The sequence below is a fragment of the Chiloscyllium punctatum genome, chromosome X, assembly GCF_047496795.1.
Source record: "Chiloscyllium punctatum isolate Juve2018m chromosome X, sChiPun1.3, whole genome shotgun sequence".
Lineage (NCBI taxonomy): Eukaryota > Metazoa > Chordata > Chondrichthyes > Orectolobiformes > Hemiscylliidae > Chiloscyllium > Chiloscyllium punctatum.
Window position 1 is genome coordinate 19,657,352 of NC_092791.1, and position 24,944 is coordinate 19,682,295.

A 24,944-nucleotide genomic window follows, 5' to 3' on the forward strand; every position below is an offset into this window, starting at 1 on the left:
TACATAGTTTACAGTTGCAGGGTAAAGTAGATGGGGGGTTTGGGGTTGGGGGAAGGGGCGTTGATGGGAATCGTCCCTGTGGAAGGCAGAGAGTGGTGGGAGGGGAAGATGTTCTAGGAGGTGGCGGAAGTGTTTGAGGATGATGCGCTGGATGCGTGGACTGGTGAGGTGGTATGTGAGAACACGGTGGACCCTGTTTTTATTTTGTTTGGATGGGGTGGGGTTTAGAGCAGTGGAGCAGGGAATGGAGGGGGTGTGGTGGAGGGCTGTCTGGATGACTCGGGGTGGGGGGGGAAGGGGGGAAACGCACATTGTTCAAAAGAGGTGAGCATCTGGGATGCTTGGGAATGGAAGGTGTTATGGACCAGGCCAGACCCCTCAAAACATTTCAACAAGTTCATTGAGTCACAGAGTCATAGAGATGAACAGCATGGAAACAGACTCTTCGGTCCAACTTATCCATGCTGACCAGATATCCCAAACTGATCCACTCCCACCTGACAGCACCCGGACCATATCCCTCTAAACCCTTCCTATTCATATACCCATCCAGATGCCTTCTAAATGTTGCAATCAATAGACGATCGACAATAGGTGCTGGAGTAGGCCGTTCGGCCCTTCGAGACTGCACCACCATTCATTATGATCATGGCTGATCATCCACAATCAGTATCCTGTTCCTGCCTTCTCCCCATACCCCTTGGTTCCACTATCTTTAAGAGCTCTGTCCATCTCTTTCTTGAAAGTATCCAGTGACTTGGTCTCCACTGCCTTCTGGGGCAGAGCATTCCATATATCCACCACTCTCTGGGTGAAGATGTTTCTCCCTAACCCTGTTCTGAATGGCCTACCCCTTATTTTTAAACTAACAATTTTAAACAATTGTACTAGCCTCTCCCACTTCCTCTGGCAGCTCATTCCATACACGTACCACACTCTATGTGAAAAAGTTGCCCCCTTACGTCCCTTTTATATCTTTCCCCTCTCACCCTAAACTTAGGCCCTCTAGTTCAGGACTCCCCCACCCCAGGGAAGAGACTTTGTCTCTTTGTCCTATCCATGCCCCTCATGATTTTATAAACCTCTGTAAGGTTACCCCTTAGCCTCTGACATTCCAGGGAAAACAGCACCAGCCTATTCAACTTCTCCCCATAGCTCAAATCCTCCAGCCCTGGCAACATCCTTGTAAATCTTTTGTGAGCCCTTTCAAACCTAGCCCCTAACTTTTCTAGATCTTTTAAACAGGTGTACCGTGGATATTGCAGGAGTGATGAATTTGGCCAACCACACCGTTTTAAACAAAACAGAATTTATTTACACACAAACAAAAGAGAACAAAATATAGAATAACATAATGTATCTGAAAACACCGTCGACACAATCGTCAATTAATGATGATGTTCTGATTACTTGCAACATCCCCATAAACCCCCGCTTGGCAAAAAAAAGGTAGAATTAAACACAGGTTCTGACAGGAGAGATGTCAGAAAGAGAGAGGATCAGCTTGGAACTGCTTCTTTGGGTCCAGCAGCTTCTCTGGATTCCCAGCTAAAACCTGACCATCAGCTGTAAACAAACAGCCAGACTGCTAAACCCAAACCAAACCGAACCCTGCAGTTCGAGCAACTGGCCACTCCCCTTTCATTGTTCAAGCATTGTTTTTTAAAAAACTTAAAATGTTCTTCAAGTGGATAAACCCAGACATATCGGAACCCCTGCCTTTACGACCCCTCTGGGAAAACAAAACCAAGGACAACATCACCTTGTTAAAGGAGCAGCTTCATCACAAATGTCTCCTCATCAGAGCAGATGCAATGGAGACAGAGAAATTGGGAAAATGGGAGAGAGGTTTTGCAGGATACGGGGTGGGAGGAGGTGCAGTCCAGGTAGTTATGGGAGTCTGTAGATTTGTAGTAAATGTCAATCCATAAACTGTCACCAGAGATAGAAATACAGAGGTCAAGGAAAGGGGAAGGGGAGGAGGGTGTCTGAGGTGGTCCAAGTGAATTTAAAGGCAGGGTGGAAATTATTGGCAAAGTCGATGAACTGCTCCAGTTCAGCCTGTGTGCAGGATGCAGCACTGATGCAGTCATCGATGTAATGGTGGGAGAGTTGGTGCACAGTGCCTGAAGAGGGATTGTTTGACGTAGCTGACAAAGAGGCAAGCATAGCTGGGGCCGATCAGAGTGCCCATGGCCACCTTCAGGATTTGGAGGAAATGGGAAGAGTTGAAGAAAAAGTTATTTAAGGTGAGGACCAGTTTTATGAGGCGGAGGAGGGTAGGAGGGTATTGGTGGAGAGGGACTGGATGGGTCTGTTGGAGAGGAAGAAGCTGAGGGCCTGGTGGTGGGGAGATCATTGGAGATGATGAGGTCACGGACAGTGTGGGTGTTACTGCCTAGATTGGCCATGGTGGGGACATGGTCAAAGGGGATGCGGTGTCATACAGCTGGTTTGATGGTGAACTGGGGACTGGTGTGGACAGAGTGGAGTGCTGCATGTTCAGAGGGTGTGAGGCTGGAGTGAGTGAGGGGGTGGAGAAATCAAGGTGGTTGATGTTGTGTTGGCAGTCAGTAATAAAGAGGTCTAGGATGGGTACAAGGCTGGTATCCAAATGGAAGATGAAGGTTGGAGGTGGGAGAAGGGATCACCGAAGGGTGGTTGGGAGTCTTTGTCAAAGAAGGAAACATGGAGGCAGAGGCAGCAGAAGAAGAGCTCCATTGTCATAGCGGATGCGGTATTCATTGAGATGGGGACGCATGGGCACGAGCGTGAGCCCTTCACTGAGGAACAGACCATTCCACCTCACAGCTCAAGGTCGGGAGGCAGTGGGGGACGGTGACTATGTGGCAAATCTCTGGGGTGGGGATGACGAGGAGGCTATATGGGGTAGGGGCAAGGGCAATGTGTTGGGGGTTGGAAGTGGTGTGGTGGGTGGGGAGTAGGTGTGGGAGGGAAAGCAGAGTGTGTGGGGGGTGAACTAGGGAGTGGGATGGGGGATTGGCTATGGAGAGGGGGTGGAAAGAGGGATGAAGTAGAGTGGAGGGAGGAGAGGTGGAGAGGTAGGGTGTATTGTGGAGATAGGCAGCTGAGGAGGGAGAGCTGGTGTACTGCCTGGCTGCAGGTGGGCACGTTTTGCCAAGCATCTCAGCTGGGACCGTAAGGGCAAGCCCGACCTCCCAGTCACAGCCCGTTTCAATTCCCCTTCCCACTATCTCTCCAACATGTCCATCCTCAGCCTCCTCCATTGTCACAGTGACTCAGACCGAAAATTGGAGGAACAACATCTCACCATCATCTGCCTGGGCAGTCTACAGCCTGGAGGACCCAACATTGAGATCTCTAATTTCAAATAACCTTCCCACCCATCCCCCAACCAACCTTCCATCCCCACCTCCTTCCTTCCATCCCTCCGACTGACCCCTCCTTGCCAGCTACCAACCAGATTCATTCCTCCCATCGATCTATCACCATGTCACCACTCTGACCGTCTCCCCACCCATAACCCTCTCCCTCCGCTGTCTTTATCTGCAACTCCCCCTCCCCCCACCTCCAGTCCTGAAGAAGGGTTATACCTCTCCACCTCCTGATGCTGCCTGGCTTGCTGTGCCCTTCCAGCCTCCTGTCTGTCCAATTAGGATTCCAACATCTGCAGGTTTTCTTGTCTCTGATGGCAGATGGAGACCACCCAAGTGAAGGGATGGCACAGCGGAAAGGGCCCTGCTGAGGATATCTCTTCAAAGCCATCCCCAGGAACTGAGAGCTGTTGAAGGAATGTCGGACATGTTCAAATCACCTTCAACTCCAGGTTCAAATGAAAGCTGTCACTACGGGCATCTGCACAGTGTTGATGAAACCCCCCTCCCCCCGGCTTTACATCATCAGGCTGAAGTCTCCCTTGTTACAGTCCCATTGAGAACCCCTTCCACCCCAGTTTACAGTTATCAATGTGTGGGGGTCATGTTGACACAATCTCACCTTGACCTGGAAGAACGCAGTTCGATCCTTCAGTTTCTCTCCTTCTGTAGCGTCTGCTCGGTTTCCACAAGATTTATTGTTAATGATACTGATAGGTCTTCCTCACTTTCGTCACTGTGTTTTGCAGCACCTAACCCCCATCCCCCAGGCATGGTTACCAGGCCCTGCACCACATCCCTCGCATTCCCCATTCTTCAGCTCCCATCCCTTACACACTCCCTCCCTCTCCCTCTCTCAGAACCATGATAGGGTTCCCCTCATCTTCCACCCCACTCGTTTCCATTTTCAGTCAGCCTTCCTCTTTCATTTCCACCACCAATGATGACTTGCCCTTGCCCGACCTTTGGTTCATTCCAAAGCGTCGATTCGTTCTGTGACGCTGTTCCCTGTTCCTCAAACTGGCCCGACGGTCCCTCCCTTCTCTGCTGCACCTTTCTATGAAAGTGCTGGAGATGTAAATCTTGCCTTTTACACCTTCGATCTCTCAACCATCCAAGGCCCCAAACACTTCTGCAAAGGAACGTGGTGATTTTGTGTGCACTTGAGTAGACAGGATCTGCTGCTAACAGAATGGTGATGCTGCTTTGAGGAGTTCAAAAGGAGCTTGGAGGATGGTTTTACACAGCAGCTCGCTCCAGTCTCCCAGCATGACCTGCAGCAATTCAAACACTTCATTTACACAAGCGCTGACACACACAATATATTTTTTCTTGCAATTTTAATTAAAATGATCAATTTTAGGCATTACACATAATTGATCAAGTTCTTGTCACAGATAACCAGTCTTGTATTTGTCATTCAATGCTCTGATATTTTCCAGGAGGGCTGTATAAAACAGTGAGTTATAAATACATCAGTCTGCCTCACTGTCAGAGCTCATCACCTGTTGAATAATCTCCCATTCAGGGTGACCAAATACATTACCCCTCTCACCAGCTCCTGCCTGAATTTTCTCTGTGTCAGCCCATAGATACACGTGTTTGTACATGAACTGAGAAGCTGCAGCATAAACCCAACCTGTTGGGTGATGTATATCGGGTGACTGTAATATTTGTCCGCATAGTTAAGGTTTGTTACTGGCCAGTTTACCGAATGCACTGTGTACGTCATCCATAAAAGAATGAAATTGGCAGAAATAGCGAAAAGCAAAACCATTGATTTTCTCCGATTTTTCACCTCTGGGTCACATTTGTTCTCAGCGTTACTCCGGAGTGCCCTGCGGACTCTATTTGCTGCTATAATGTGTTGGATGCTCAGAGCATTGAACAAGAGAATTAAAAACATTGGTAATAAAGGGGTGATAATGGTGTCGATCCATTCATATGCTTTCCACAAGGGGGACGTGTAATAATCAGCAGTTGGAACACAATGCCATGGTATGTTGTCAATTCGAATGGCAGGTTCCATGAAATAGTAAAAGGGAATGCTTCTCACACAGCTAACCACGCACACAGTCGCAATAACGATGCTCGCGGTTTTCTCAGTGCAATATTTCGTTTGCAGCTTCTGACAGCAAATTGCAATAAAGCGATCAAACGTGAAGGTGACAGTAAACCAGACAGAACAGTCTATAATGACAATATATGCCACAAAGTTTACAGTGCACACTGGAGTCAGATGCAGGAAGGTAATTGGAAAATACAAGCTATTAATCTTACGTAAGATCACATTGATGATAACCACCAATAGATCTGCTGTAGCCATGCTCACCAGGTAGTATGTGATACATTTGGAGAGACCACACCTTCCTTGAGAGAGGATCACGATTGCCACCAAGTTAACTGTGAGAAGCACAAAGATTAAAATTTCAATCAAAATCGCTTCCACTGTACATATTGTAAGGAGAAAATTCTGCATTACTTTGTGTGATCTCACACATTGAAGCCATTCCCATGCCATCGACTTATGAGCTGTACAATGTGGTATTCATAATGGAGGGCTGCATGATGGCTCCGTGGTTAGCACTATTGCTTCACATTGTCAGGGACCTGGGTTGGATTCCAGCTGGAGGTCTGTGTGGAGGTTGGATGTTTCCCCCATGTATGTATGGGTTTCCTCCTGCAGTCCAATGGTGTTTCGGTAAGGTGCATTGGCCATGTTAGATTGAACCAGAGTATCCAGGGACGTGCATGTTATGTGGATAGAAATGCAAGGTTAAGTAAGATCACATTAATGATAACCACCAGTAGATCTGCTGTAGCCATGCTCACCAGATAGCATGTGCAACATTTGGAGAGACCACACCTTCCTTGAGAGAGGATCACAATTGCTACCATGTTAACTGTGAAAAGCACAAAAGTTAAAATTTCAATCAAAATCATTTCCAAAGTACACATTTCAAGAAGAAACTGGGTTGATTAAGAAGATTTTAAAGTAGCCATTTCCTATTTTCAAGTTATATCTCAGTTTGAATTTCATGAATCTTTTATGAATGAACGGTGATATTTGAGGTAAGCATTGTAAAGGAGAGTGAGGATGCGAGAAAATTTAAAAAGCAAGAAAAGGACATACTTTGTATACATGGAGAGCACAATTCTGCATTACTGTGTGTGATCACACACTTTGAAGCCATTCCCATGCTGTTGATTTATGGTGTGTACAATATGGAGTTCATAATGTAGGGCTGCATGATGGCTCAGTGGTTAGCATTACTACCTCATAGTGCCAGGGACCTGGGTTGGATTCCAGTTGGAGGTGACTGTCTGTATGGAGGTTGGATGTCTTCCCCATGGATGTATGGGTTTCCTCCTGCAGTCCAATGATGTTTAGATTAGGTGCATTAGCCATGTTAGATTGCACCACAGTGTCCAGGGATGTACACGTTATGTGGATGGAAATGCAGGGTTACATGGATGGGCTGGGTCTGTGTGTGATGCTCTTCAGAGGGTCGGTTCAGACTCGATCAGGCGAATGGCTTCTTCCTGCACTGTGGGGATTCTATGATATTCTCACAGTATTGTTTCATCCAATAACAGAAACACCTTCAATCCTGCACTTTGTTGATCTTCAAAAGCTGCAATTTCAAAAAGTCAATGGGCTGAATCTTGCAGCAAGGTGTGAGAATAAATTGCTTGGAGCAGAAATGGGAGCTGATGCTTCTCCAACAGACACATGCTAGATCCTGGTTGACCGATTAGTTGTTGGGTCGCAGTGGAGAGCTTCCCATCTAATTTGATGGGCCTGAGGAAGAAGCAGTCTGTACAGAAGACAAACGGGAAGTCTTGGATGAAGGGAGCACAACATGGAAGTAACGGGAAGAGATTTAAGAAGAACCTTTCTGGTGACAGTTTCCTCCCCTGTTAACATGGCTCACCACCTGCCTCTCACAACACCATTCTCCAACCACCCTGTGGTACCCCGTGATATCCCAATCACTAGGACAATGTTGGCCATAAGTTCTAATCATAATCTTCAAACTTTGATACTGTCTTTCTGTTGTACCTTGAGATTATGGGTAATACACAGAAGATGAGAATTGCTTAATTCTCAAACTAGTGATCATTTGTTCAAATATCTGTAACATAGAATTTGGGCTGTGATCTGATTGCATTTCTTTGGGTAATCCAGCGATAGCTAAAAAAAATTGAACTAACTTTGCCCCTGCCATTCTCTCAGTATTTTATTCCTGAGAGCACCGCTTCAGGAAATCCTGTGGAAACTCCGGAATTATTAAGAAAGATTGATTCCCATTCCTGGTTTGTGGTCGGGGTCCTAACACAAATGGTTAAGACCCCGCTAAATGGAACTTCAATAGCTGGTATACGAATTAAAGATGCAATTTGATTTGAGGGTCAAGGTTCCTCCATTATCTGACAAGTACTTCATGTTTGGCAACACTTGACCATAACTTTATGTAATCCAATAAAAATGCCTTTGTATTTTAGCCTGTGTTGTCTTAATTCCTAAGTGATCGGCCTTTGGAAATTTGTGAACCACTTGTAAGTTTTCATTAAGATGTAGAGATGGATATCTACGCCTGATGGATCAACCGCCTCCTGGATCACAGTCCATCCCTCATCAGCTGATATTTGAGGTGGTCTCCATTCCCTCATTAGGGCTTTATTTTTCAAAGAATAACACACAGGTATTGTCTTTGATGCAGTTTCTGAGTAGCAGTTTGATACAACTCTTGCAATTCCAAATCTGCTTCTTGCATTTCTACTAAAGAAGATGGGCTACAAATCCCAACCTCTTTCTCTTTCTTTCTGATTCTAACTCAATTTCCAAATCACCTCCCTTTTTGTGGACTCCTTTCCTTCTAGTCTAATTTAATGGGCCTGAGATCTAGTCATGACACCATTAGGGAACAATATTCCCTTTTCTTTTACTTCCATTTCTCCCAGCCTTGGTGACGCTAATATTTTTGAACTTGCCAGATTATTTCCTAGAATAAAAGCAATTGCTTGTCTGTAGGAATTTGTTTTCCCTACTCCGACTAACACTTCTCCATTTGCCAAGTCACTCTTTGACCTAACTTTGTATAATGGACCTGGTTTGTAACCTCCAAGAATATCTCCAATTAATATTTTCTCCTTCATCAACCTCTCTGGTAGACAAGTGGTGTCATTGTCAGTGACTGACTTGCTCCAGGGATGCTCAATGTCTTTCCTGGTTCACCTCCTTGATTCAAAACATAAGGAGGTATGTCCCGTTTTGAGATCAGCTACTAGGAACTTCCAGTGGTCCTCGTTAATCTTCTAAAAGAGTTTTCAGGACTGTCCTGATCTATGACTTCTTTCCTAGTACATTCCAAGGAACCATGTTAACCTTGTCCCCCTGTGACAGTTTTCCAGCATACATCCTGTCCTGATGCCTTCTTATCTGAAGACTCATTCACTTTTCTGTTACTGTAATTCGTTTCCCATTTAATTTCCAGCATAATAAACTGCTTAAATAAATGTTTCCAGCTTTGGTATGTCTGGTCTTATTACTATAAAAGCAGGCTAGTTTCTTTACATCACTTTTTGGTTTAACTTTTCTCCCTTATTATTTTGATAGCCTTCCATTTCTTTTCTCAAATTAGTGCCTCTTAATCAGCAGATTTTCCCACAGTATTTCATTCTCCCTTGCAAATGCCACAATTTCCTGATTCAGTTTTTTTTCTTGTCACCTGAAGTTTCAATGGATATGTTCAGACACAAGCTTATCAGCATTTGACTTTGTCATAAGCATTAACGGTTTCATACTCTGCAGATAGCTCTTCTGACAATCTGGCGTACACAGTCATCGCTATACCCATCAAAACTCTTTGTAACATTAAGGTCCAAACCTCTTTTGGCCACTTTATCTGTCCACCTATCACCTCAAATGAGGGAGAGTGCCTTTTAACTCCATCCTCAGTGAAGTTAGGCACGAAGTACATATGCTTGGGTCAATTAGTTTTCTGATTGGAATCACAATCATTGCTACTTATTTCTTCCAACTTTAGTTAAAGCTCTGTTTTTACAAACTGATGTTCTCTAATATCCGTATCTCTTTAGAATTCAAGTTTTCTTAATTCGCTTTCTCTCTGCTCTCCATCCATTATCCTCTGATTTCCAGTTCCCTCAATTCCAAGTTTTTCATTTCGCTATCTCTTTCAAAATGCAGTTTTGAGAAGAAATTCTAACTGTATCTTAGCTAATTCCAGCTGTGACATCCAATTTCAGATTTCCATTCAACAAATTCTAAACGTGGCATCACCACTTGAAATATCCTTACACAATCCTTCTTATACTTGTACATTCAATGTATTTAATAAATCCCTCAGTTTATCGTTCATTAAAGATTCTAAATAATTCACTGTTCTCTCTTCCACTTCTTGAAAGCACTTAGCCATATCCAAAGGTTTCTTCAAATTCCACGTGGTAAACGTTACCACAACTCAGGTGCTTCATGTCCAGAACTACTCCATAGTCAATATTTCAACAAAAGAGACATAGATCCCTCTTAAATCCAGTGCATTCAAAGTTCCTGAATGAGATCTCACTTGTTATTCTGCAAGCTGATGTTATTACAGGAAAAGTCAGATCCTTGACAGGAATCTGGCTTGATAGATCATACTTTCAGTTAGTTTTGGTTTTGACCAAGTTGTGTCTCACTGAAACATAATTGCACAATGGGAGGATTTTGCTTCATAACAAAAAGTAAATGGAACATATAGAACATAGAACATTACAGCGCAGTACAGGCCCTTCAACCCTTGTTGCACCAACTTGTGGAACCAATCTGAAGCCCATCTATCCTACACTATTCCATTTTCATCCATAAGTTTATCCAATGGCCATTTAAATGCTTTAAAGTTGGTGAATCTACCACTGTTGCAGGCAGTGCATTCTACTCCCCTATTACTCTCTGACATCTGTCCCATATCCATCATCCTCAATTTAAAGCTATGTCCCGTTATGCTAGCCATCACCATCTGAGGAAAAAGGCTCTCACAGTCCACCCTATCTAACCCTCTAATTATCTTGTATCTGTCAATTAAGTCACCTCTCAACCTTCTTCTCTCTAACAAGAACAGCCTCAAGTCCCTCAGCCTTTCCTTATAAGACCTTCCCTCTTTACCAGGCAACATCCTAGTAAATCTCCTCTGACTCTTTCCACAGCTTCAACGTCCTTCCTATAATGCGGTAACCAGAACTATACACAATACTCCAAATGTGACCGCACCAGAGTTTTGTACAGCTGCAGCATGACCTCATGGCTCCAAAACCCCATCCCCCTACCAATAAAAGCGAATGCACTGTATGCCTTCTTAACAACCATATCGACCTGGATGACAACTTTCAGGGATCTATGTACATAGACATGGAGATCTCTCTGCTCATCTACACTACCAAGAATCTTACCACTAGCCCAGTACTCTTTATTCCTGTTGCTCCTTCCAAAAGGAATCACCTCACACTTTTCCGCATTAAACTCCATTTGCCTCCTCTCAGCCCAGCTCTGCAGCTTATCTATGTCTCTCTGTAACGTGTCATATCCTTCAGCACTATCCACAACTCCACCGACCTTAGTGTCATCCGCAAATTTACTAACCCATCTTCCACACCCTCATCTCGGTCATTTACAAAACCGACGTACAGCAGTGGACCCAAAACAGATCCTTGCAGTACACCACTAGTAACTGAACTCCAGGATGAACATTTCTCATCAACCACCACCCTCTGTCTTCTTTTAGCTAGCCAACTTCTGGTCCAAACCGTTAAATCACCGTCAATCCCAAGCCTTGTATTTTGTGCAATAGCCTACCATGGGGAACCTTATCAAATGCCTTTCTGAAATCCATACACACCACATCAACCACTTTACCCTCATCCACCTGTTTGGTCACTATTTCAAAGAACTCGATAAGTTTTGTTAAGCACAACTTACCCTTCACAAAACCAATTTATTAAATGAATTAACAAAACAAATAAAGACAGTATAAACTACCCAAATATTTAAAATAACAATTCAAAGACTTTTAAACACACAGTAAAAGTATAATCTCATCTCCTTATTCTTGGCACCGGCTCTGAATTTACACATGTATATGAAATGTGACTTGGTGACAGGATACCAGACTCTATACAATTATTTAAAAAGAGTATAATCTCATCAATCCCAAATCACTTCTTCATAAACTGAAAAGAAACAGAATCATTTTTATATGGTATGCCAAATGCACCCCTGGTGCAGTCCCCCTAATGCCACTCACGCAATATACACACCAGAACCCCTGTATCTAACACCTTGGTAGGCTTAAGTCACATGTGATCTTGACTTTCAGACTGTTGCTACAGATAGTTTCTTCCTGCATTTATCATACTTCTGAGCTTAAACTCAGCTTTAAACAACCTCTTCAGAGATTTATCCCAACATTAAGTTCAGGACCATCACTAAGTCTTCCCTCCAAGGCAAGCTTGCTCACTACATATCCTTCCCTTCTCTGTCCACACTGCAATCATATTCCAAGGGTCCGTTGAGTTGGCCATATCACAGACACCATGTGGAGTAGTACCTTCCAAACACTGGCTCCCTTTCTCCCTGTTGTCACTCCAACATTGTTGACATTGAAGAATCACAAGGAACGTTTCAGACTGACACAGAGAAAAAGGAAATGCAAAGCATAAGCAAATTCACGTTAAGAATGAACTTGCTCTGCTTCCTTTGAATGCCTTACCAGGGCCACTGACAGCTGCAAGGACTGGATAGTAAATGAGATCGATTTGGAAAATTAAAGGGTATTCCATTTCTTGTGTGATGCAATAATGTCTCTGCTCCAATGCCTCTTCCTCAACCACAGGGCACTGTCTGGGAGAACGGGCAGACTTAATCCAAGGAGTCTCGATTTAAACCAGGGATTAGCTCCACTGAGACTGTAATCTATGGAGGACAATCAGTTCCACCCTTCTGAACAGCCACGTTTTTTTGCCCCAAGGATTTGTGTGTGAAGTGTGACCTCATTAGAGAGAATTGAAAAACAAAACCACAAAATAACATCATCTCTCTTTGTGATTTCTAAGAAAGGGGGATTTAATTTTGTTTCCACCCTAATACTGGGGTTGAGCTGAGTTACCAGTGTCCGAACTGGTGGTGATGAAAAGGCACCAGCTCAATTTGAATGGGTTGTCACAATAGAATGATAGTAAATAGAGTGATTCCTCCCTCCTTGTTAGCACTTCAGTGGTTCATCAAACACTTCATCCACCCTGAAGAAGGTCTGTTTTCTACGACACTATCAAACCCCCCCTCCCCACACAACTGCTCAGGAAACTGTTTATTCACCTTCAGGTCAAAGGTCAAGTAAAATCACTGTCGATTCTGGAAACAAGAAATGAAAACAGAAATCACTGAAAAAATATCCACATGTCAGGCAGGATCTGAAAGGGAAGGGAATTGAGTCAATGTTTTGAGTCAAATGTGAAGCTTCTTCAGAATTGCTTTCTTTCATTCATTTACAGCAAGTATGACCCGTCCCTAGTTGCCCCCTTGAAAAGGTGGTGGTGAGCTGCCTTCTTGAACTGCTGCAGTCCGTGTGCTGTGGGTAGACTCATAATGTCCTGATGGAGGGAATTCCAGGACGTTTACCCAGTGACTCTGAAGCAACAGCAGTATATTTCCAAGTCAGGATGGTGAGTGGCTTGGAGGGGATCTTTCAGGAGGTGATGTTCCCTTGTCCTTTTAGATAGAAGAGGCTGTGGGTTTGGAAGTTGCTGCCAAAGGTGAATTTCTGCTGTGCATCTTGTAGATAGTACACATTGCTGCTACTGAGCGTTGTTGGTGGATGGACTGGAGTGATGTTTGTGGATGTGATGCCAATCAAGTGGGCTGCTTTGTCCTGGATGATGTCAAGCTTCTTGCATGTTGTTGGAGCTGCCCTCATCCAGGCAAGTGGGGAATATTTCATCACACTCCTGACTTGTGCCTTGGAGATGGTGGGACAGGCTTTGGAGATTCAGGAAGTGAGTTACTTACTGCAGGATTCCTATCCTCTGACTTGGTCTTGTAGCCACTGTATTAATATGGTGAGTCCTACTGGGTTTCTAGTCAATTGTATGCACCAGGATGTTGAAAGTGGGGGAATTCAGTGATGGTAACATCATAGAATGTCAAAGAGCAATCGTTTGGTTCTCTCTTGCTGGAGATGGTCATTGCCTGGCATTTGTGTGGTGTGAATGTTACTTGACACTGGTCAGCCCAAGCCTGGATATGGTCCAGGTTTTGTTGCATTTGAACATGGACTGTATCTGAGGAGTTGCAAATGATACCGAACATTGTGCAATCATCAGCGAACATCCCCATTTCTGATTTTACTGTGACGATGCTTTTATCCTGGTTTCTTTTCGAGAGAGATTGGGGGACAAGTCCTGAGCAGTCTATGAGAGGATAAACATCTTGCGAGATCTTGGGTGAAACAATAGACACAGCCTGAGTGAGTGTGGTCAAGCCCTCACTGCACCAGGATTTTTAGTTAGCTTTCAGCAGCTGTTGCGGGGGGTGGTGGGGGGGGGTGGGGGGGGGGGGGGAAGTCAGCAGGGTTGGAAGGCAGTGAACCTCTCCCGGCTGCTACACTCTGTCTCTGAGCTTTCTCTCAGAATTGTCTTTTCATGTTCTTTCCTCCTGGATTGGAGAATGCATGTGAGACAATCTGTTTTCTGAATTTACCTTTTGCCAAGGGTTTGTTTATGGAATATTACTACACTGGAGCAGTTACTGTTTCGCAATAAAATACTCTATTATTCTGTTAAGATTTCCAATATAGTTAAGTTATTCTAAGTTCCTCTTTCTTTTGTTGTATTTGAACTATAGTGATTGAAAAATTGTGTTTTGCTTAACATCAAGCAGTTTCACCAATTGACTTGCATCTGGAACACAGCACCTCACATTTACATTTCAAACAAGAAAGGTTAGGGTCTAGGCTACCTTCTTAGTATATTTTGAGGGGGTCTGCTCTGGTCCATAATGTTATAATGGAGGGATCATCATTGATGAAGCAGCTGAAGATGTCTGTGCCCTGAGGAGCTCCTGTAGAGATGTCCTGGAGCTGAGATGACTGACCTCCAACATCCACAACCATCTTCCTTGGTGGGAGATATGGATCCAATCAGTAGAGACCTTGCCCCCCCCCCCCACAATTTCCCACTGATTCCAGTTGTGCTAGAGCTCCTTGTTGCCTCTCTTGATGTCACTCTCCCCTCCCCTTTGGAATTCATCTCTTTTGTCCATGTTTGAACCCAGTCTGTAATGAGGTCCCAAAGGGCTTTTACAAGTACATTAAGGGCAAAAGAGTAACTAGGGAGAGAATAGGACCCCTCAAAGATCAGCAAGGCGGCCTTTGTGTGGAGGTGCAGGAGATAGGGGAGATACTAAACAAGTATTTTGCATCAGGGTTTACTGTGGAGAAGAACATGGAAGATATAGAATGTGGGGAAATAGATGGTGACATCTTGAAAATGTCCATAAAAACATAAAAGTGGATAAATCCCCAAGACCTGATCAGGCATACCCTAAAACTCTGTGGGAAGCTAGGGAAGTGATTGCTGGGCCTCTTGCTGAGATATTTGTATTATCGATGGTCACAGGTGAGGTGCCGGAAGGCTGGAGGTTGGCTAACGTGGTGCCACTGTTTAAGAAAAGTGGTAAGGACAAGCCAGGGAACTATATACTGGTGAGCCTGACATCAGAGATGGGCAAGTTGTTGGAGGGAATCCTGAGGGACAGGATGTACATGTATTTGGAAAGGCAAGGACTGATCAGGGATAGTCCACATGGTTTTGTGCGTGGGAAATCATGTCTCACAAATTTGATTGAGTTTTTTGAAGAAGTAACAAAGAGGATTGATGAGGGCAGAGCGGTAGATGTGATCTATATGGACTTCAGTAAGGCATTTGATAAGGTTCCTCATGGGACACCAGTTGGCAAGGATAGATCTCATGGAATACAGGGAGAACTAGCCATTTGGATACAGAACTGGCTCAAAGGTAGAAGACAGAGGGTGGTGGAGGGTTGTTTATCAGACTGGAGCCCTGTGACCCATTGAGTGCCACAAGGATCGGTGCAGGGTCCACTACTTTCCACCATTTATATAAATTATTTGGATGTGAGCATAAGAGGTATAGTTCGTAAGTTTGCAGGTGACACCAAAATTGGAGGTGTAGTGGACAGTGAAGAAGGTTACGTCAGAGTACAATGGGATCTTGATCAGTTGGGTCAATGGGTCAAGGAGTGGCAGATGGAATTTAATTTAGATAAATGTAAGGTGCTGCATTTTGCAAAGGCAAATCAGAACAGGACTTGTACATCTTAATGGTAAGGTCCTAGGGAGTGTTGCTGAACAAAGAGACCTTGGAGTGCAGGTTTGTAGCTCCTTGAAATTAGAGTCTCAGGTAGATAGGATAGTGAAGAAAGTATTTGGAATCCTTTCCTTTATTGGTCAGAGCATTGAGTATAGGAGCTGGGAGGTCATGTTGCGGCTGCATTGATTTGACCACTTTTGGAGTATTGTGTGCAATTCTGGTCTCCTTCCTACTGGAAGGATGTTGAAAGGGTTCAGGAAAGATTTACAAGGATGTTGCCAGGATCAGAAGGATTGAGCTATTGGGAGAGGCTAAATAGGCTGGGGCTGTTTTCCCTGCCTGAGGGAGTTACAACACAGAGGTTTATAAAGTCATGAGGGACATAAATAGGTTAAATAGATGGGGCGGGAGAGTCCAGAACTAGAGGGCATAGGTTTAGGGGGAGAGGGGAAAGATATAAAAGAGACCTCAGGGGCAACTCTTTCACGCAGAGGGTGGTGCGTGTGTGGAATGAGCTGCCAGAGGAAGTGGTAGAGGCTGGTACAGTTACAACATTTAAGAGGCATTTGGATGGGTATATGAATAGGAGGGATTTGGAGGGATATGGGCCAGGTACTGGCAGGTGGAACTAAATTAGATTAGGATAACTGGCTGGCACGAACGAGTTGGACGGAAAGGTCTGTTTCCATGCTGTACATCTCTATGGCTCTCTGACTCCAGTTGACCATGGAACGCAGGTCTGTCCTTTCGCATTTTTTCTTATTTGTTGTAATGCATCTATTCTGTGTTTTCTGGAATATCCCCTTAAATGTTTGGCATTGCATCTGTATTGATTTATAATCTGAACCTAAAATGCCAGCTCATCTTTGCTTGGTCTGTCTTCATGCCCTTCACAACTACCCTTCTTGAAGTTTAAAATAGTACTCTTGGATCCACACTGCTTTCTCTCAAACTGTGTGTAAAACTTCATTATATCATGGTCGCTGCTACCCAGGGGAACTTTGATTATGCAACATAAAGACTACTGCTTTAAGGCAATGGCTTTGGAGTGCATGGTGTACCTTTTAGCAATTGATCAATTGGTGCTTCACCTCTCCCCAGTTCTTCCACCCTGACTAGACCTGCACCTTCCAAGTATTTTGACACATGGCTGATACTTCTATTACGATGCAGTGTACCTCGCTTATCTGTGTTGAACTGCACTTGGCAATGTTTAAACAAATTACTGTAGATGTTGGAACCTGGACTGAAAGCAGCAAATGCTGGAGATCACAATGGGTCAGGCAACAACCATGGAGAGAGAGCAAGCAAACGTTTCAAGTCTGGATGACTCTTCATCAGAGCTGAAGTGAAGTATGTGGAGGGGAAGCATCTATGCTCCAGTTTTGATAGTGGGTGTAGGATAGTGGTAGAGAAACAATGTTTATAGTTCAGATTAAATAACCAAAGTGCGAGAATGGCAGAGGAATGGTTTGTCCCATGCCAGACTTGAAATGACAGACACTGGGATATGGGGAGAGGAAAGAGGACATCATAGAATCATAGAATCCCTGCAGTGTAGAAGCAGGCCATTTGGCGAATCAAGTCCACACCGACCCTTCGAACGGTATCCCACCCAGACACACACCCCCCCTCCCAACCCTATTCCTCCATCCCTACATTTCCCATGGCTCATCCAACCTACACTTTCCCTGAACACTGTGGGGCCATATCTCAAGGCCAATCCACCTGACCTGCACATCTTTGTGATTGTGGGAGGAAACCAGAGCACCCAGAGGAAATCCACGCAGACATGGGGAGAATGTGCAAACTCCACACAGACAGTGCTGTGAGACAGCAGTGCTAACCACTGAGTCACAATAATAAGCTAAAAGAAAGGGAAGAAATGGTTCACAATTTGAAGGTGTTGAACCAGAAGGCTGTAAGGTGCTGAGTCTGAAGATGAGATGATGTTCCTCCAGTTTGCACTGGGATTCACTGGAACTCTGCAGCATGCCAAGGACAGACCTGTGAGCATGTGAACTGGTCATTGTATTAAAATGACTGGCTATGGGAAGGTCAGGCCCTGCTTGAGCACAGACCGGAGGTGTTCTGCAAAACAGTCACCCCGTCTGCATTTAGTTTCTCCAATGTAGAGTAGGCCACATTGGGTGCAGTGAAAACAATACACAAGGTTGGAGGAAGTACAGGTGAAATGCTGCTTACTTGGAAAGACTGTTTAGGGCAGGACCTTGAAAACTTCATTCATTTTGCCTCCAATTTCCACCCTATATAACTTTCACATCATCCATTTCTGACACCTCCCTTCCTTTCCTTAACCTCTCTGCCTCCATTTTGGGGAAAAGGTGTCCATTGCCATTCACTACAAAGCCACTGACTCCCCACAAATACCTTCACCACAGCTCATCACACCTCACATCCTGCAGGGATTCTATCCCATTCTCCCAGTTCCTTCACCTACGTCGTATCAGTTCAGACAATGCCACCTTCCAAAACAGCATTGCTGACACGGCTTGCTTCTTCCATTACCGTGGTTCCCAAACCGCTGTGGTTGACAGGGCCCTCAGTCACATCCAGCCTATCGCCCGTGCTTCTGTCCTTGCCCCTTCCCAAGGGTTCCCCTTACCCTCACTTTTCACCCCACTAGCCTCTGCATTCAAAAGATTATTCTCTGCCATCTCAGACAATTCCAGCAGAACACCACCACCAAACACATCTTCCCCCTCGCTCCCCATGTCTGTATTTTGTAGGGATCATTGCCTCTGAGACTCCCTTGTCCATTCCACAACCACTATCACCATCACCCCCACTCTCCATGGTACCTTGCCATGTAACCGCAGAAGGTGCAACACCTGGCCCTTCAACCCCTCCCTGCTCACCATCCAAGGCCTGAAACTGTCTTTCCAGGTGAAGCAGCATTTCACTCGTACCTCGTCCAACCTTGTGGATTGTATTTGCTGCACCCAATGTGGCCTACTCTACATTGGCAAAATGAAATGTAGACTGCTTTGCAGAGCACCTTCGGTCTGTGCTCAAGCAGGACCTGACCATCCCGTAGCCGGTCAGTTTAACACAGCATCCTGCGCACATTACCACATGTCTATCCTCAGCGTGCTGCAATGCTCCAGTGAATCCTAGAACAAATTGGAAGAACATCTCATCTTGAGACTAGGCACTTCACCGCTTTCTTGAGTTCAACAACTTCAAATTGTGAACCATTTCTTTCCTTTCGTTTAGCGTGTCATTTCTCCCCTCACTCCATCCTGCTGTCTGTCCTTTCCAGTCTGACAGGAGACATGCCATTGTTCTGCCAGTCTCACATTCCAATCGCTTAATCTACCAGCTGCACCCACCCCTGTAAAACTAGACCATAGATGTTGTCCCTTCCACACTTCACTTCAGCTAAGATGAAGAGTCATCCAGACCATAAACATTAGCTTGCTCTCTCTCCATGGATGCTGTCTGACCCACTGTCATTTCCAGCATTTGTTGTTTTCACTTGGCAATGATATGCCCATTCTACAAATTTATTGATGTTCTGCTCTATCATGTTGCCTTTCTCTTCAATACTGACTACCACCACACACTTTGGTGTCATCTATGGATTGAGAAATTGGCATCATAAAGTACAAACGACAACTTGATCTCATTAATTGTGAAGAGCAGTAGTCCTAGCACTGATCCTCATGAAATACCACTTCCTACCATCTCAGTGCTTTGGCAAACTGTGCTTTCTCCCAGCATGCCACTTTTCTGTTTTGAAGACATTCAGAAGTCCACTTGGTCCTTTATTCTCTGGCTTAAACATGAAACACATTCATCGATCCATCGTGAGGCACCTTATTGTGGGTATTTAGCATATGCAAATTGCTCTACTTTAGTTGCAAAAAAGGAATACATTAGCTCAAGCAACACTCTTCCTCTTTAAATCTCTGGTAAATATCCATTATTCTATTTCTCATTTCTCGATGCTCTTTGATCCTTTGTTCAGAGGGATTCCATTATCTTTATCACAAAGATGTGAACCTGAATTCACTAAATGTTTCCTGTTACCTTCTGGATTATGGGAATTGACTTATGGGAATCTGCCAGTTCTCTGGCACTCTGCATTTTTCCAATGAGTTATTAAATGGATGAAACAATACCATTGGTCCCTCTTCGAAGGAGCTTGCAAATACCCAGGTGCAATTCACCCACAGGCAGGATTCCTTCCTCACACATTTACTTATTTCATCCAACAAATCTTCATTTTTAAACCTTTAAATGAATGTATTAAACTCCTGATTGTTTAATATCATTAAAACCTATGTTATATCCCTGGTAAGTATCAAAGCAAAATAATTGTTCAATATTTCTGTCATCCGCCTATTGTGTGCACTATTAGCTGTTCTATTCCTGTCACAGGATTCTTTTCCAAATGATGTACCTGTTCAAAATTTTACTATTTTTTTTAATGTTCCTCGATAATTTAATTTTGTACCTCAATGTTATTTTCCGAGTTGTTGTTGCTCTTCTGTCCTCTCTGTTCTTGTCGACTTCCCTAATGTTCATCTCCTCAATGTTTGCCTGTTTGGGAAGCCTTGATTAGTTTCTTATGTCTTACTTTTATAAAAACATTTTATACCATACAAAGCTTGACTTCAGTCCCGATTTTCTTATAAACCAAGTCTCAGCATGTAGTTGGGCAAACATCCAGAGATTATTAATCTTGGAGTTCTTTAAAATAGAAATCTCAAGCCATGATATTTTACTGGCAGAATGTTCTAACTATGTCGCTTGTTACAGTAGGGACCAACGCAATCAGAAGTAAACCCTCATTTTCAAACTTCTTCTTTAGCACCATGGAGAGCACCATGTTGACAACACTCCCTTCCCTTGGTGCAGAGGATGCTCGCTGTGCAGTTATAGAGTCAGAGAGATGTACAGCATGGAAGCAGACCCTTTGGTCCAACCCGTCCATACCGACCAGATATCCCAACCCAATCTAGTCCCACCTGCCAGCACCCGGCCCATATCCCTCCAAACCTTTCCTATTCATATATCCATCCAAATGCCTTTTAAATGTTGCAATTGTATCAGCCTCCACCACTTCCTCTGGCAGCTCATTCCATACACGTACCACCCTCTGTGTGAAATGGTTGCCCCTTAGATCTCTTTTATATCTTTCCCGTCTCACCCTAAACCTATGCCCTCTAGTTCTGGACTCCCCCACCCCAGGGAAAGGACTTTGTCTATTTACCCTATCCATGCCCCTCATGATTTTATAAACCTCTATAAGGTCACCCCTCAGCCTCCGACGCTCCAGGGAAAATAGCCCCAGCCTGTTCAGCCTCTCCCTATAGCTCAAATTCTCCAACCCTGGCAATATCCTTGTAAATTTTTTCTGAACCCTTTCAAATTTCCCAACATCTTTCCGATAGGAAGGAGACCAGAATTGCATGCAATATTCCAACCAATCTCCTGTACAGCCGCAAAATGACCTCCCAACTCCTGTACTCAATACTCTGACCAATAAAAGAAAGCATACCAAACGCCTTCTTCACTATCTTATCTCCCAGCAACTCCACTTTCAAGGAGCTATAAACCTGCACTCCAAGGTCTCTTTGTTCAGCAACACTCCCTAGGACCTTACCATTAAGTGTATTAGTCCTGCTAAGATTTGCTTTCCCAAAATGCAGCACCTCGCATTTATCTGAATTAAACTCCATCTGCCACTTCTCAGCCCATTGGCCCATCTGGTCAAGATCCTGCTGTAATCTGAGGTAACCTTCTTCGCTGTCCACTACACCTCCAATTTTGGTGTCATCTGCAAAATTACTAACTGTACTCTTATGCTCACATCCAAATCATTTATGTACATGACAAAAAGTAGAGGACCAGCAGTTGATTGACTACTTCTTCAGCACCTCCCTCCTTCCCACCACCATACTCACAAGCCTTTGCAGTTTGCATTGTGCAGTCTCCTTGATCTGCATTGTGCCAATCCTGCACTCCCTGCTTTCACTTCTCCTGCACAAGAGGTAAATGGTACATTATATCTGATGGACAGGTCCAGTGTTTGCAGAATCTGCTTCCCACCCTCTTCAAAGTCCCCCCTAACAGAGTCCTTGACACAGGCAATCCTTCCTTGCTCCAACCCAAAGATCACTGGACTCGAAATATTGACTGCTTTATCTGAACAGATGTTGCCAGACCTGCTGAGTTTCTCCAGCACTTTCTGTTTTTCTCTCAGGTGCATGTGTTGCATTAGAACATCTCCCACATGTGTCAATCTGTACTGCCATATTGTAGACAGGCTTTAGGTTATTTGGTTAATTCATTAAAGGAGGCTGTATGAGTATTTGCCATTGTAACATATATTTTAACTAGCGCAGCTACAAATTGGAAACAGTACTTCAAGATTTCAGGTCCTAGTTTTAAATATTGGCCTTTAAAAAAGAAGCCTTCAAACTAAATAATCAGTCTCCCACATGATCTAATAAGGAAAGACTCTCGTCTTCAACTCTTTGACCTAGCCATCACTCACTTCCTCGGTTACGCTGTTTGTTCTGTACCAAAACAAAACCCCTGAGCAGCCTCTCTTCTCTTATGGTATTGAATTTCCTTGTTCACCAAGTACCCCAAGACCATTAGGTACTTTGTTGCAGCATTACTCCGAGGAGCAGTTAGTTGAAGGGTCAGGAACAAGGGGGGCACATTTTTAAGATGAAAGAACGAAGATTTAGATGTGAATTGTTGAAACTATTTTCCTTCAGAGGTTGGTAGGGGTCTGGAATGCACTGCTTTTGAGGATAATCGAGGTGGGAAATCTCACAACCTTTAACGAGTACTTGGATGAGTGATTGAAACGCCATCGCATTCAAGGCTGTGGGACTATTGCAGGAAAGAGGGACTCGTGTCGATTTAGTGTAACTTTGGCAGTACAGCCTCAATGGGATGAATCGATGACTCTGTATGAATCGATGACTTTATGAGTGTGACTTTGTGCTACTTATAATGGGTTCTTAGAACCATCGGATTGAATAACTTCATCTTACTGCTGCATGACTTTCTCTCTTCCTTTTCTGGGTTCCACCTTCCTGAACAATCAAAAGAGTGAAATAATTGAAGTTCCTCACTGATCCCTTGCTAATTGTTTTATCAGTGAATAGAAAGTAGTCACTCTGAGAAAGCTGTGAATAAAACAGACTACATCAATCATCATCCTTTGAGAACAAGACATAATCGTGACCTGCCCGCTTGAGTCATTTTCTTACAGTAAACTTCACAAATACATAGTCATTGTGGGTGATAATGGTCAGGTCTGACAAGCTCTGGAGCAGAGGTCTGCCTCCAACTTGTCAATGACAGTTCTATGCTGCTTTATTTGAATTGGATTGGCAGCATTTATCTGATCTCAACATATCACATTGATTTGCATTATTTATTAAGCTTATCCAAACAGTTGTTTCAAACACAATTCTGTTTCCAAAAAAAAAAATTGAATCAGACAATGTTTGCAGGAAGAATGATGATTTTTTAATGTTATTCAAAAAGGCATCATATACAATTCATCTAGTTCTCATAATAATCATCTGATGCTCTGATATTTTTCCCTCAGGACGAGCTCAGGCTGAGACTTGAAAATATATCAGTCATCCTCACTGGCAGTGCTAGTCACCTGTTGGAATAATCTCCCATTCAGTGCAACCAAATATTTTGCCACAACCTTGAACAGTGCACACTGAAGTTAGACGGAGGAAGCTAATTGGACACACCTTCCTTGAGACAGGAGCACAGTAGCTACCATGTTAACTGTAAGAAACAGAAAGATACAAATTTACATCAAAATTTGCCCCAAAACTTTGAAAATTAGTTCATTGTTGAGTGCTGTTATGCAGTGACTAGTCCACAAAGCTGCATCTTCCACCAATATTGGGGCAAGGAGGCAGGTTATGAATCCAGAGCAAGAATGTTGTTGGTCACTGTCAGGTGCACCTCATTTCCCTGCCCCCAAGGACTCTGTGTTGAGGTTGGGCTGTAGTGTTTCTGGAAGTTCAACTGGTAACAGGTAACAGATCTGGCTCATTGATGTGATGATGATGCTCCTTTAACAAGGTGATGTTGTCCATGGTTTTTTTCAGGAAGTCGTAAAAACACAGGCTTGGATGGGTTTTAATGCCAATTTGATTATAGCTAACAGATACTGCCTCAGGCAAAAAGCTTTCAAGTTAAAAAAAACACTTGCACAATGAGAGGGGCGTGGTGAGTTCTCCCAGCCCAGCTTTTCTCTGGTTTGATCTGGTCTTTCACAGACAGTTGCTGCAGCTGCTGGACCCAAAGAAACAAGTCCATGCTGATCCTCCTCTCTCTGTGACATCTCTCCTGTCAGACCCTGGGTTTGATTTTACCTTTTGTGTCAAGGGATGTTTATGGGGATTGTTGCAAGTATCTGGAACAGCATCATTAAGTTGGGATAATTTGTTGAATTTTGGATAGGCTAAGTTACTCAGTATTCTGTTCACTTTTGTTTGTGTTTCATTGGGTAATCTTGTAAACACATTCTGTTTTGTTTTAAAACTAAGTGGTTTGTCCAACTGCATCCCTCCTGAAGTATCTGCATTACACCTGCTTAAAACAACCAGCAAAGTTAGGGTTTGGGCTACTTTCTTGAAATGTTTTGAGGGGGTCTGGCCTGGTCCACAACATTTCAAACAAGACCATAAGAAACAGGAACAGGAGGAGGCCATTCAGCCTCTTGAGCCTGATGTGCCATTCAATAGGATCACGCCTGCTCTGATATCCCTCCCCTTCACTCTCCTTCCTCATAACCCTCAATTCCCTGACTGATCAAGAATGTATTAATTGCAGCCTTAAATATCCACAAGGACTAGAGACCCACAACTCTCTGTGGTAAGGAATTCCAAAGGCCCCCAACCCACTGAGAGAAGAGATTCCTCCTCATAATGCTGCTACAAAGTGCCTAATCATCTTGGAGCACTTGGTGAATAAGGATATTCAACACCCTGAGAGAATAGAGGCTGTTCTGTTGTTCTGTGCAGAGGAAGTGAGTGATGGCAACGATAAGAGTTGAAGACTAGAGTCTTTCCTTATTAGATCATGTGGGAGACTGATTATTTAGTTTGAAGGTTTTTTTTAAAGGCCAATACTTAAAACTGGGACCTGAAATCTTGAAGTACTGTTTCCAATTTGTAGCTGCACAAG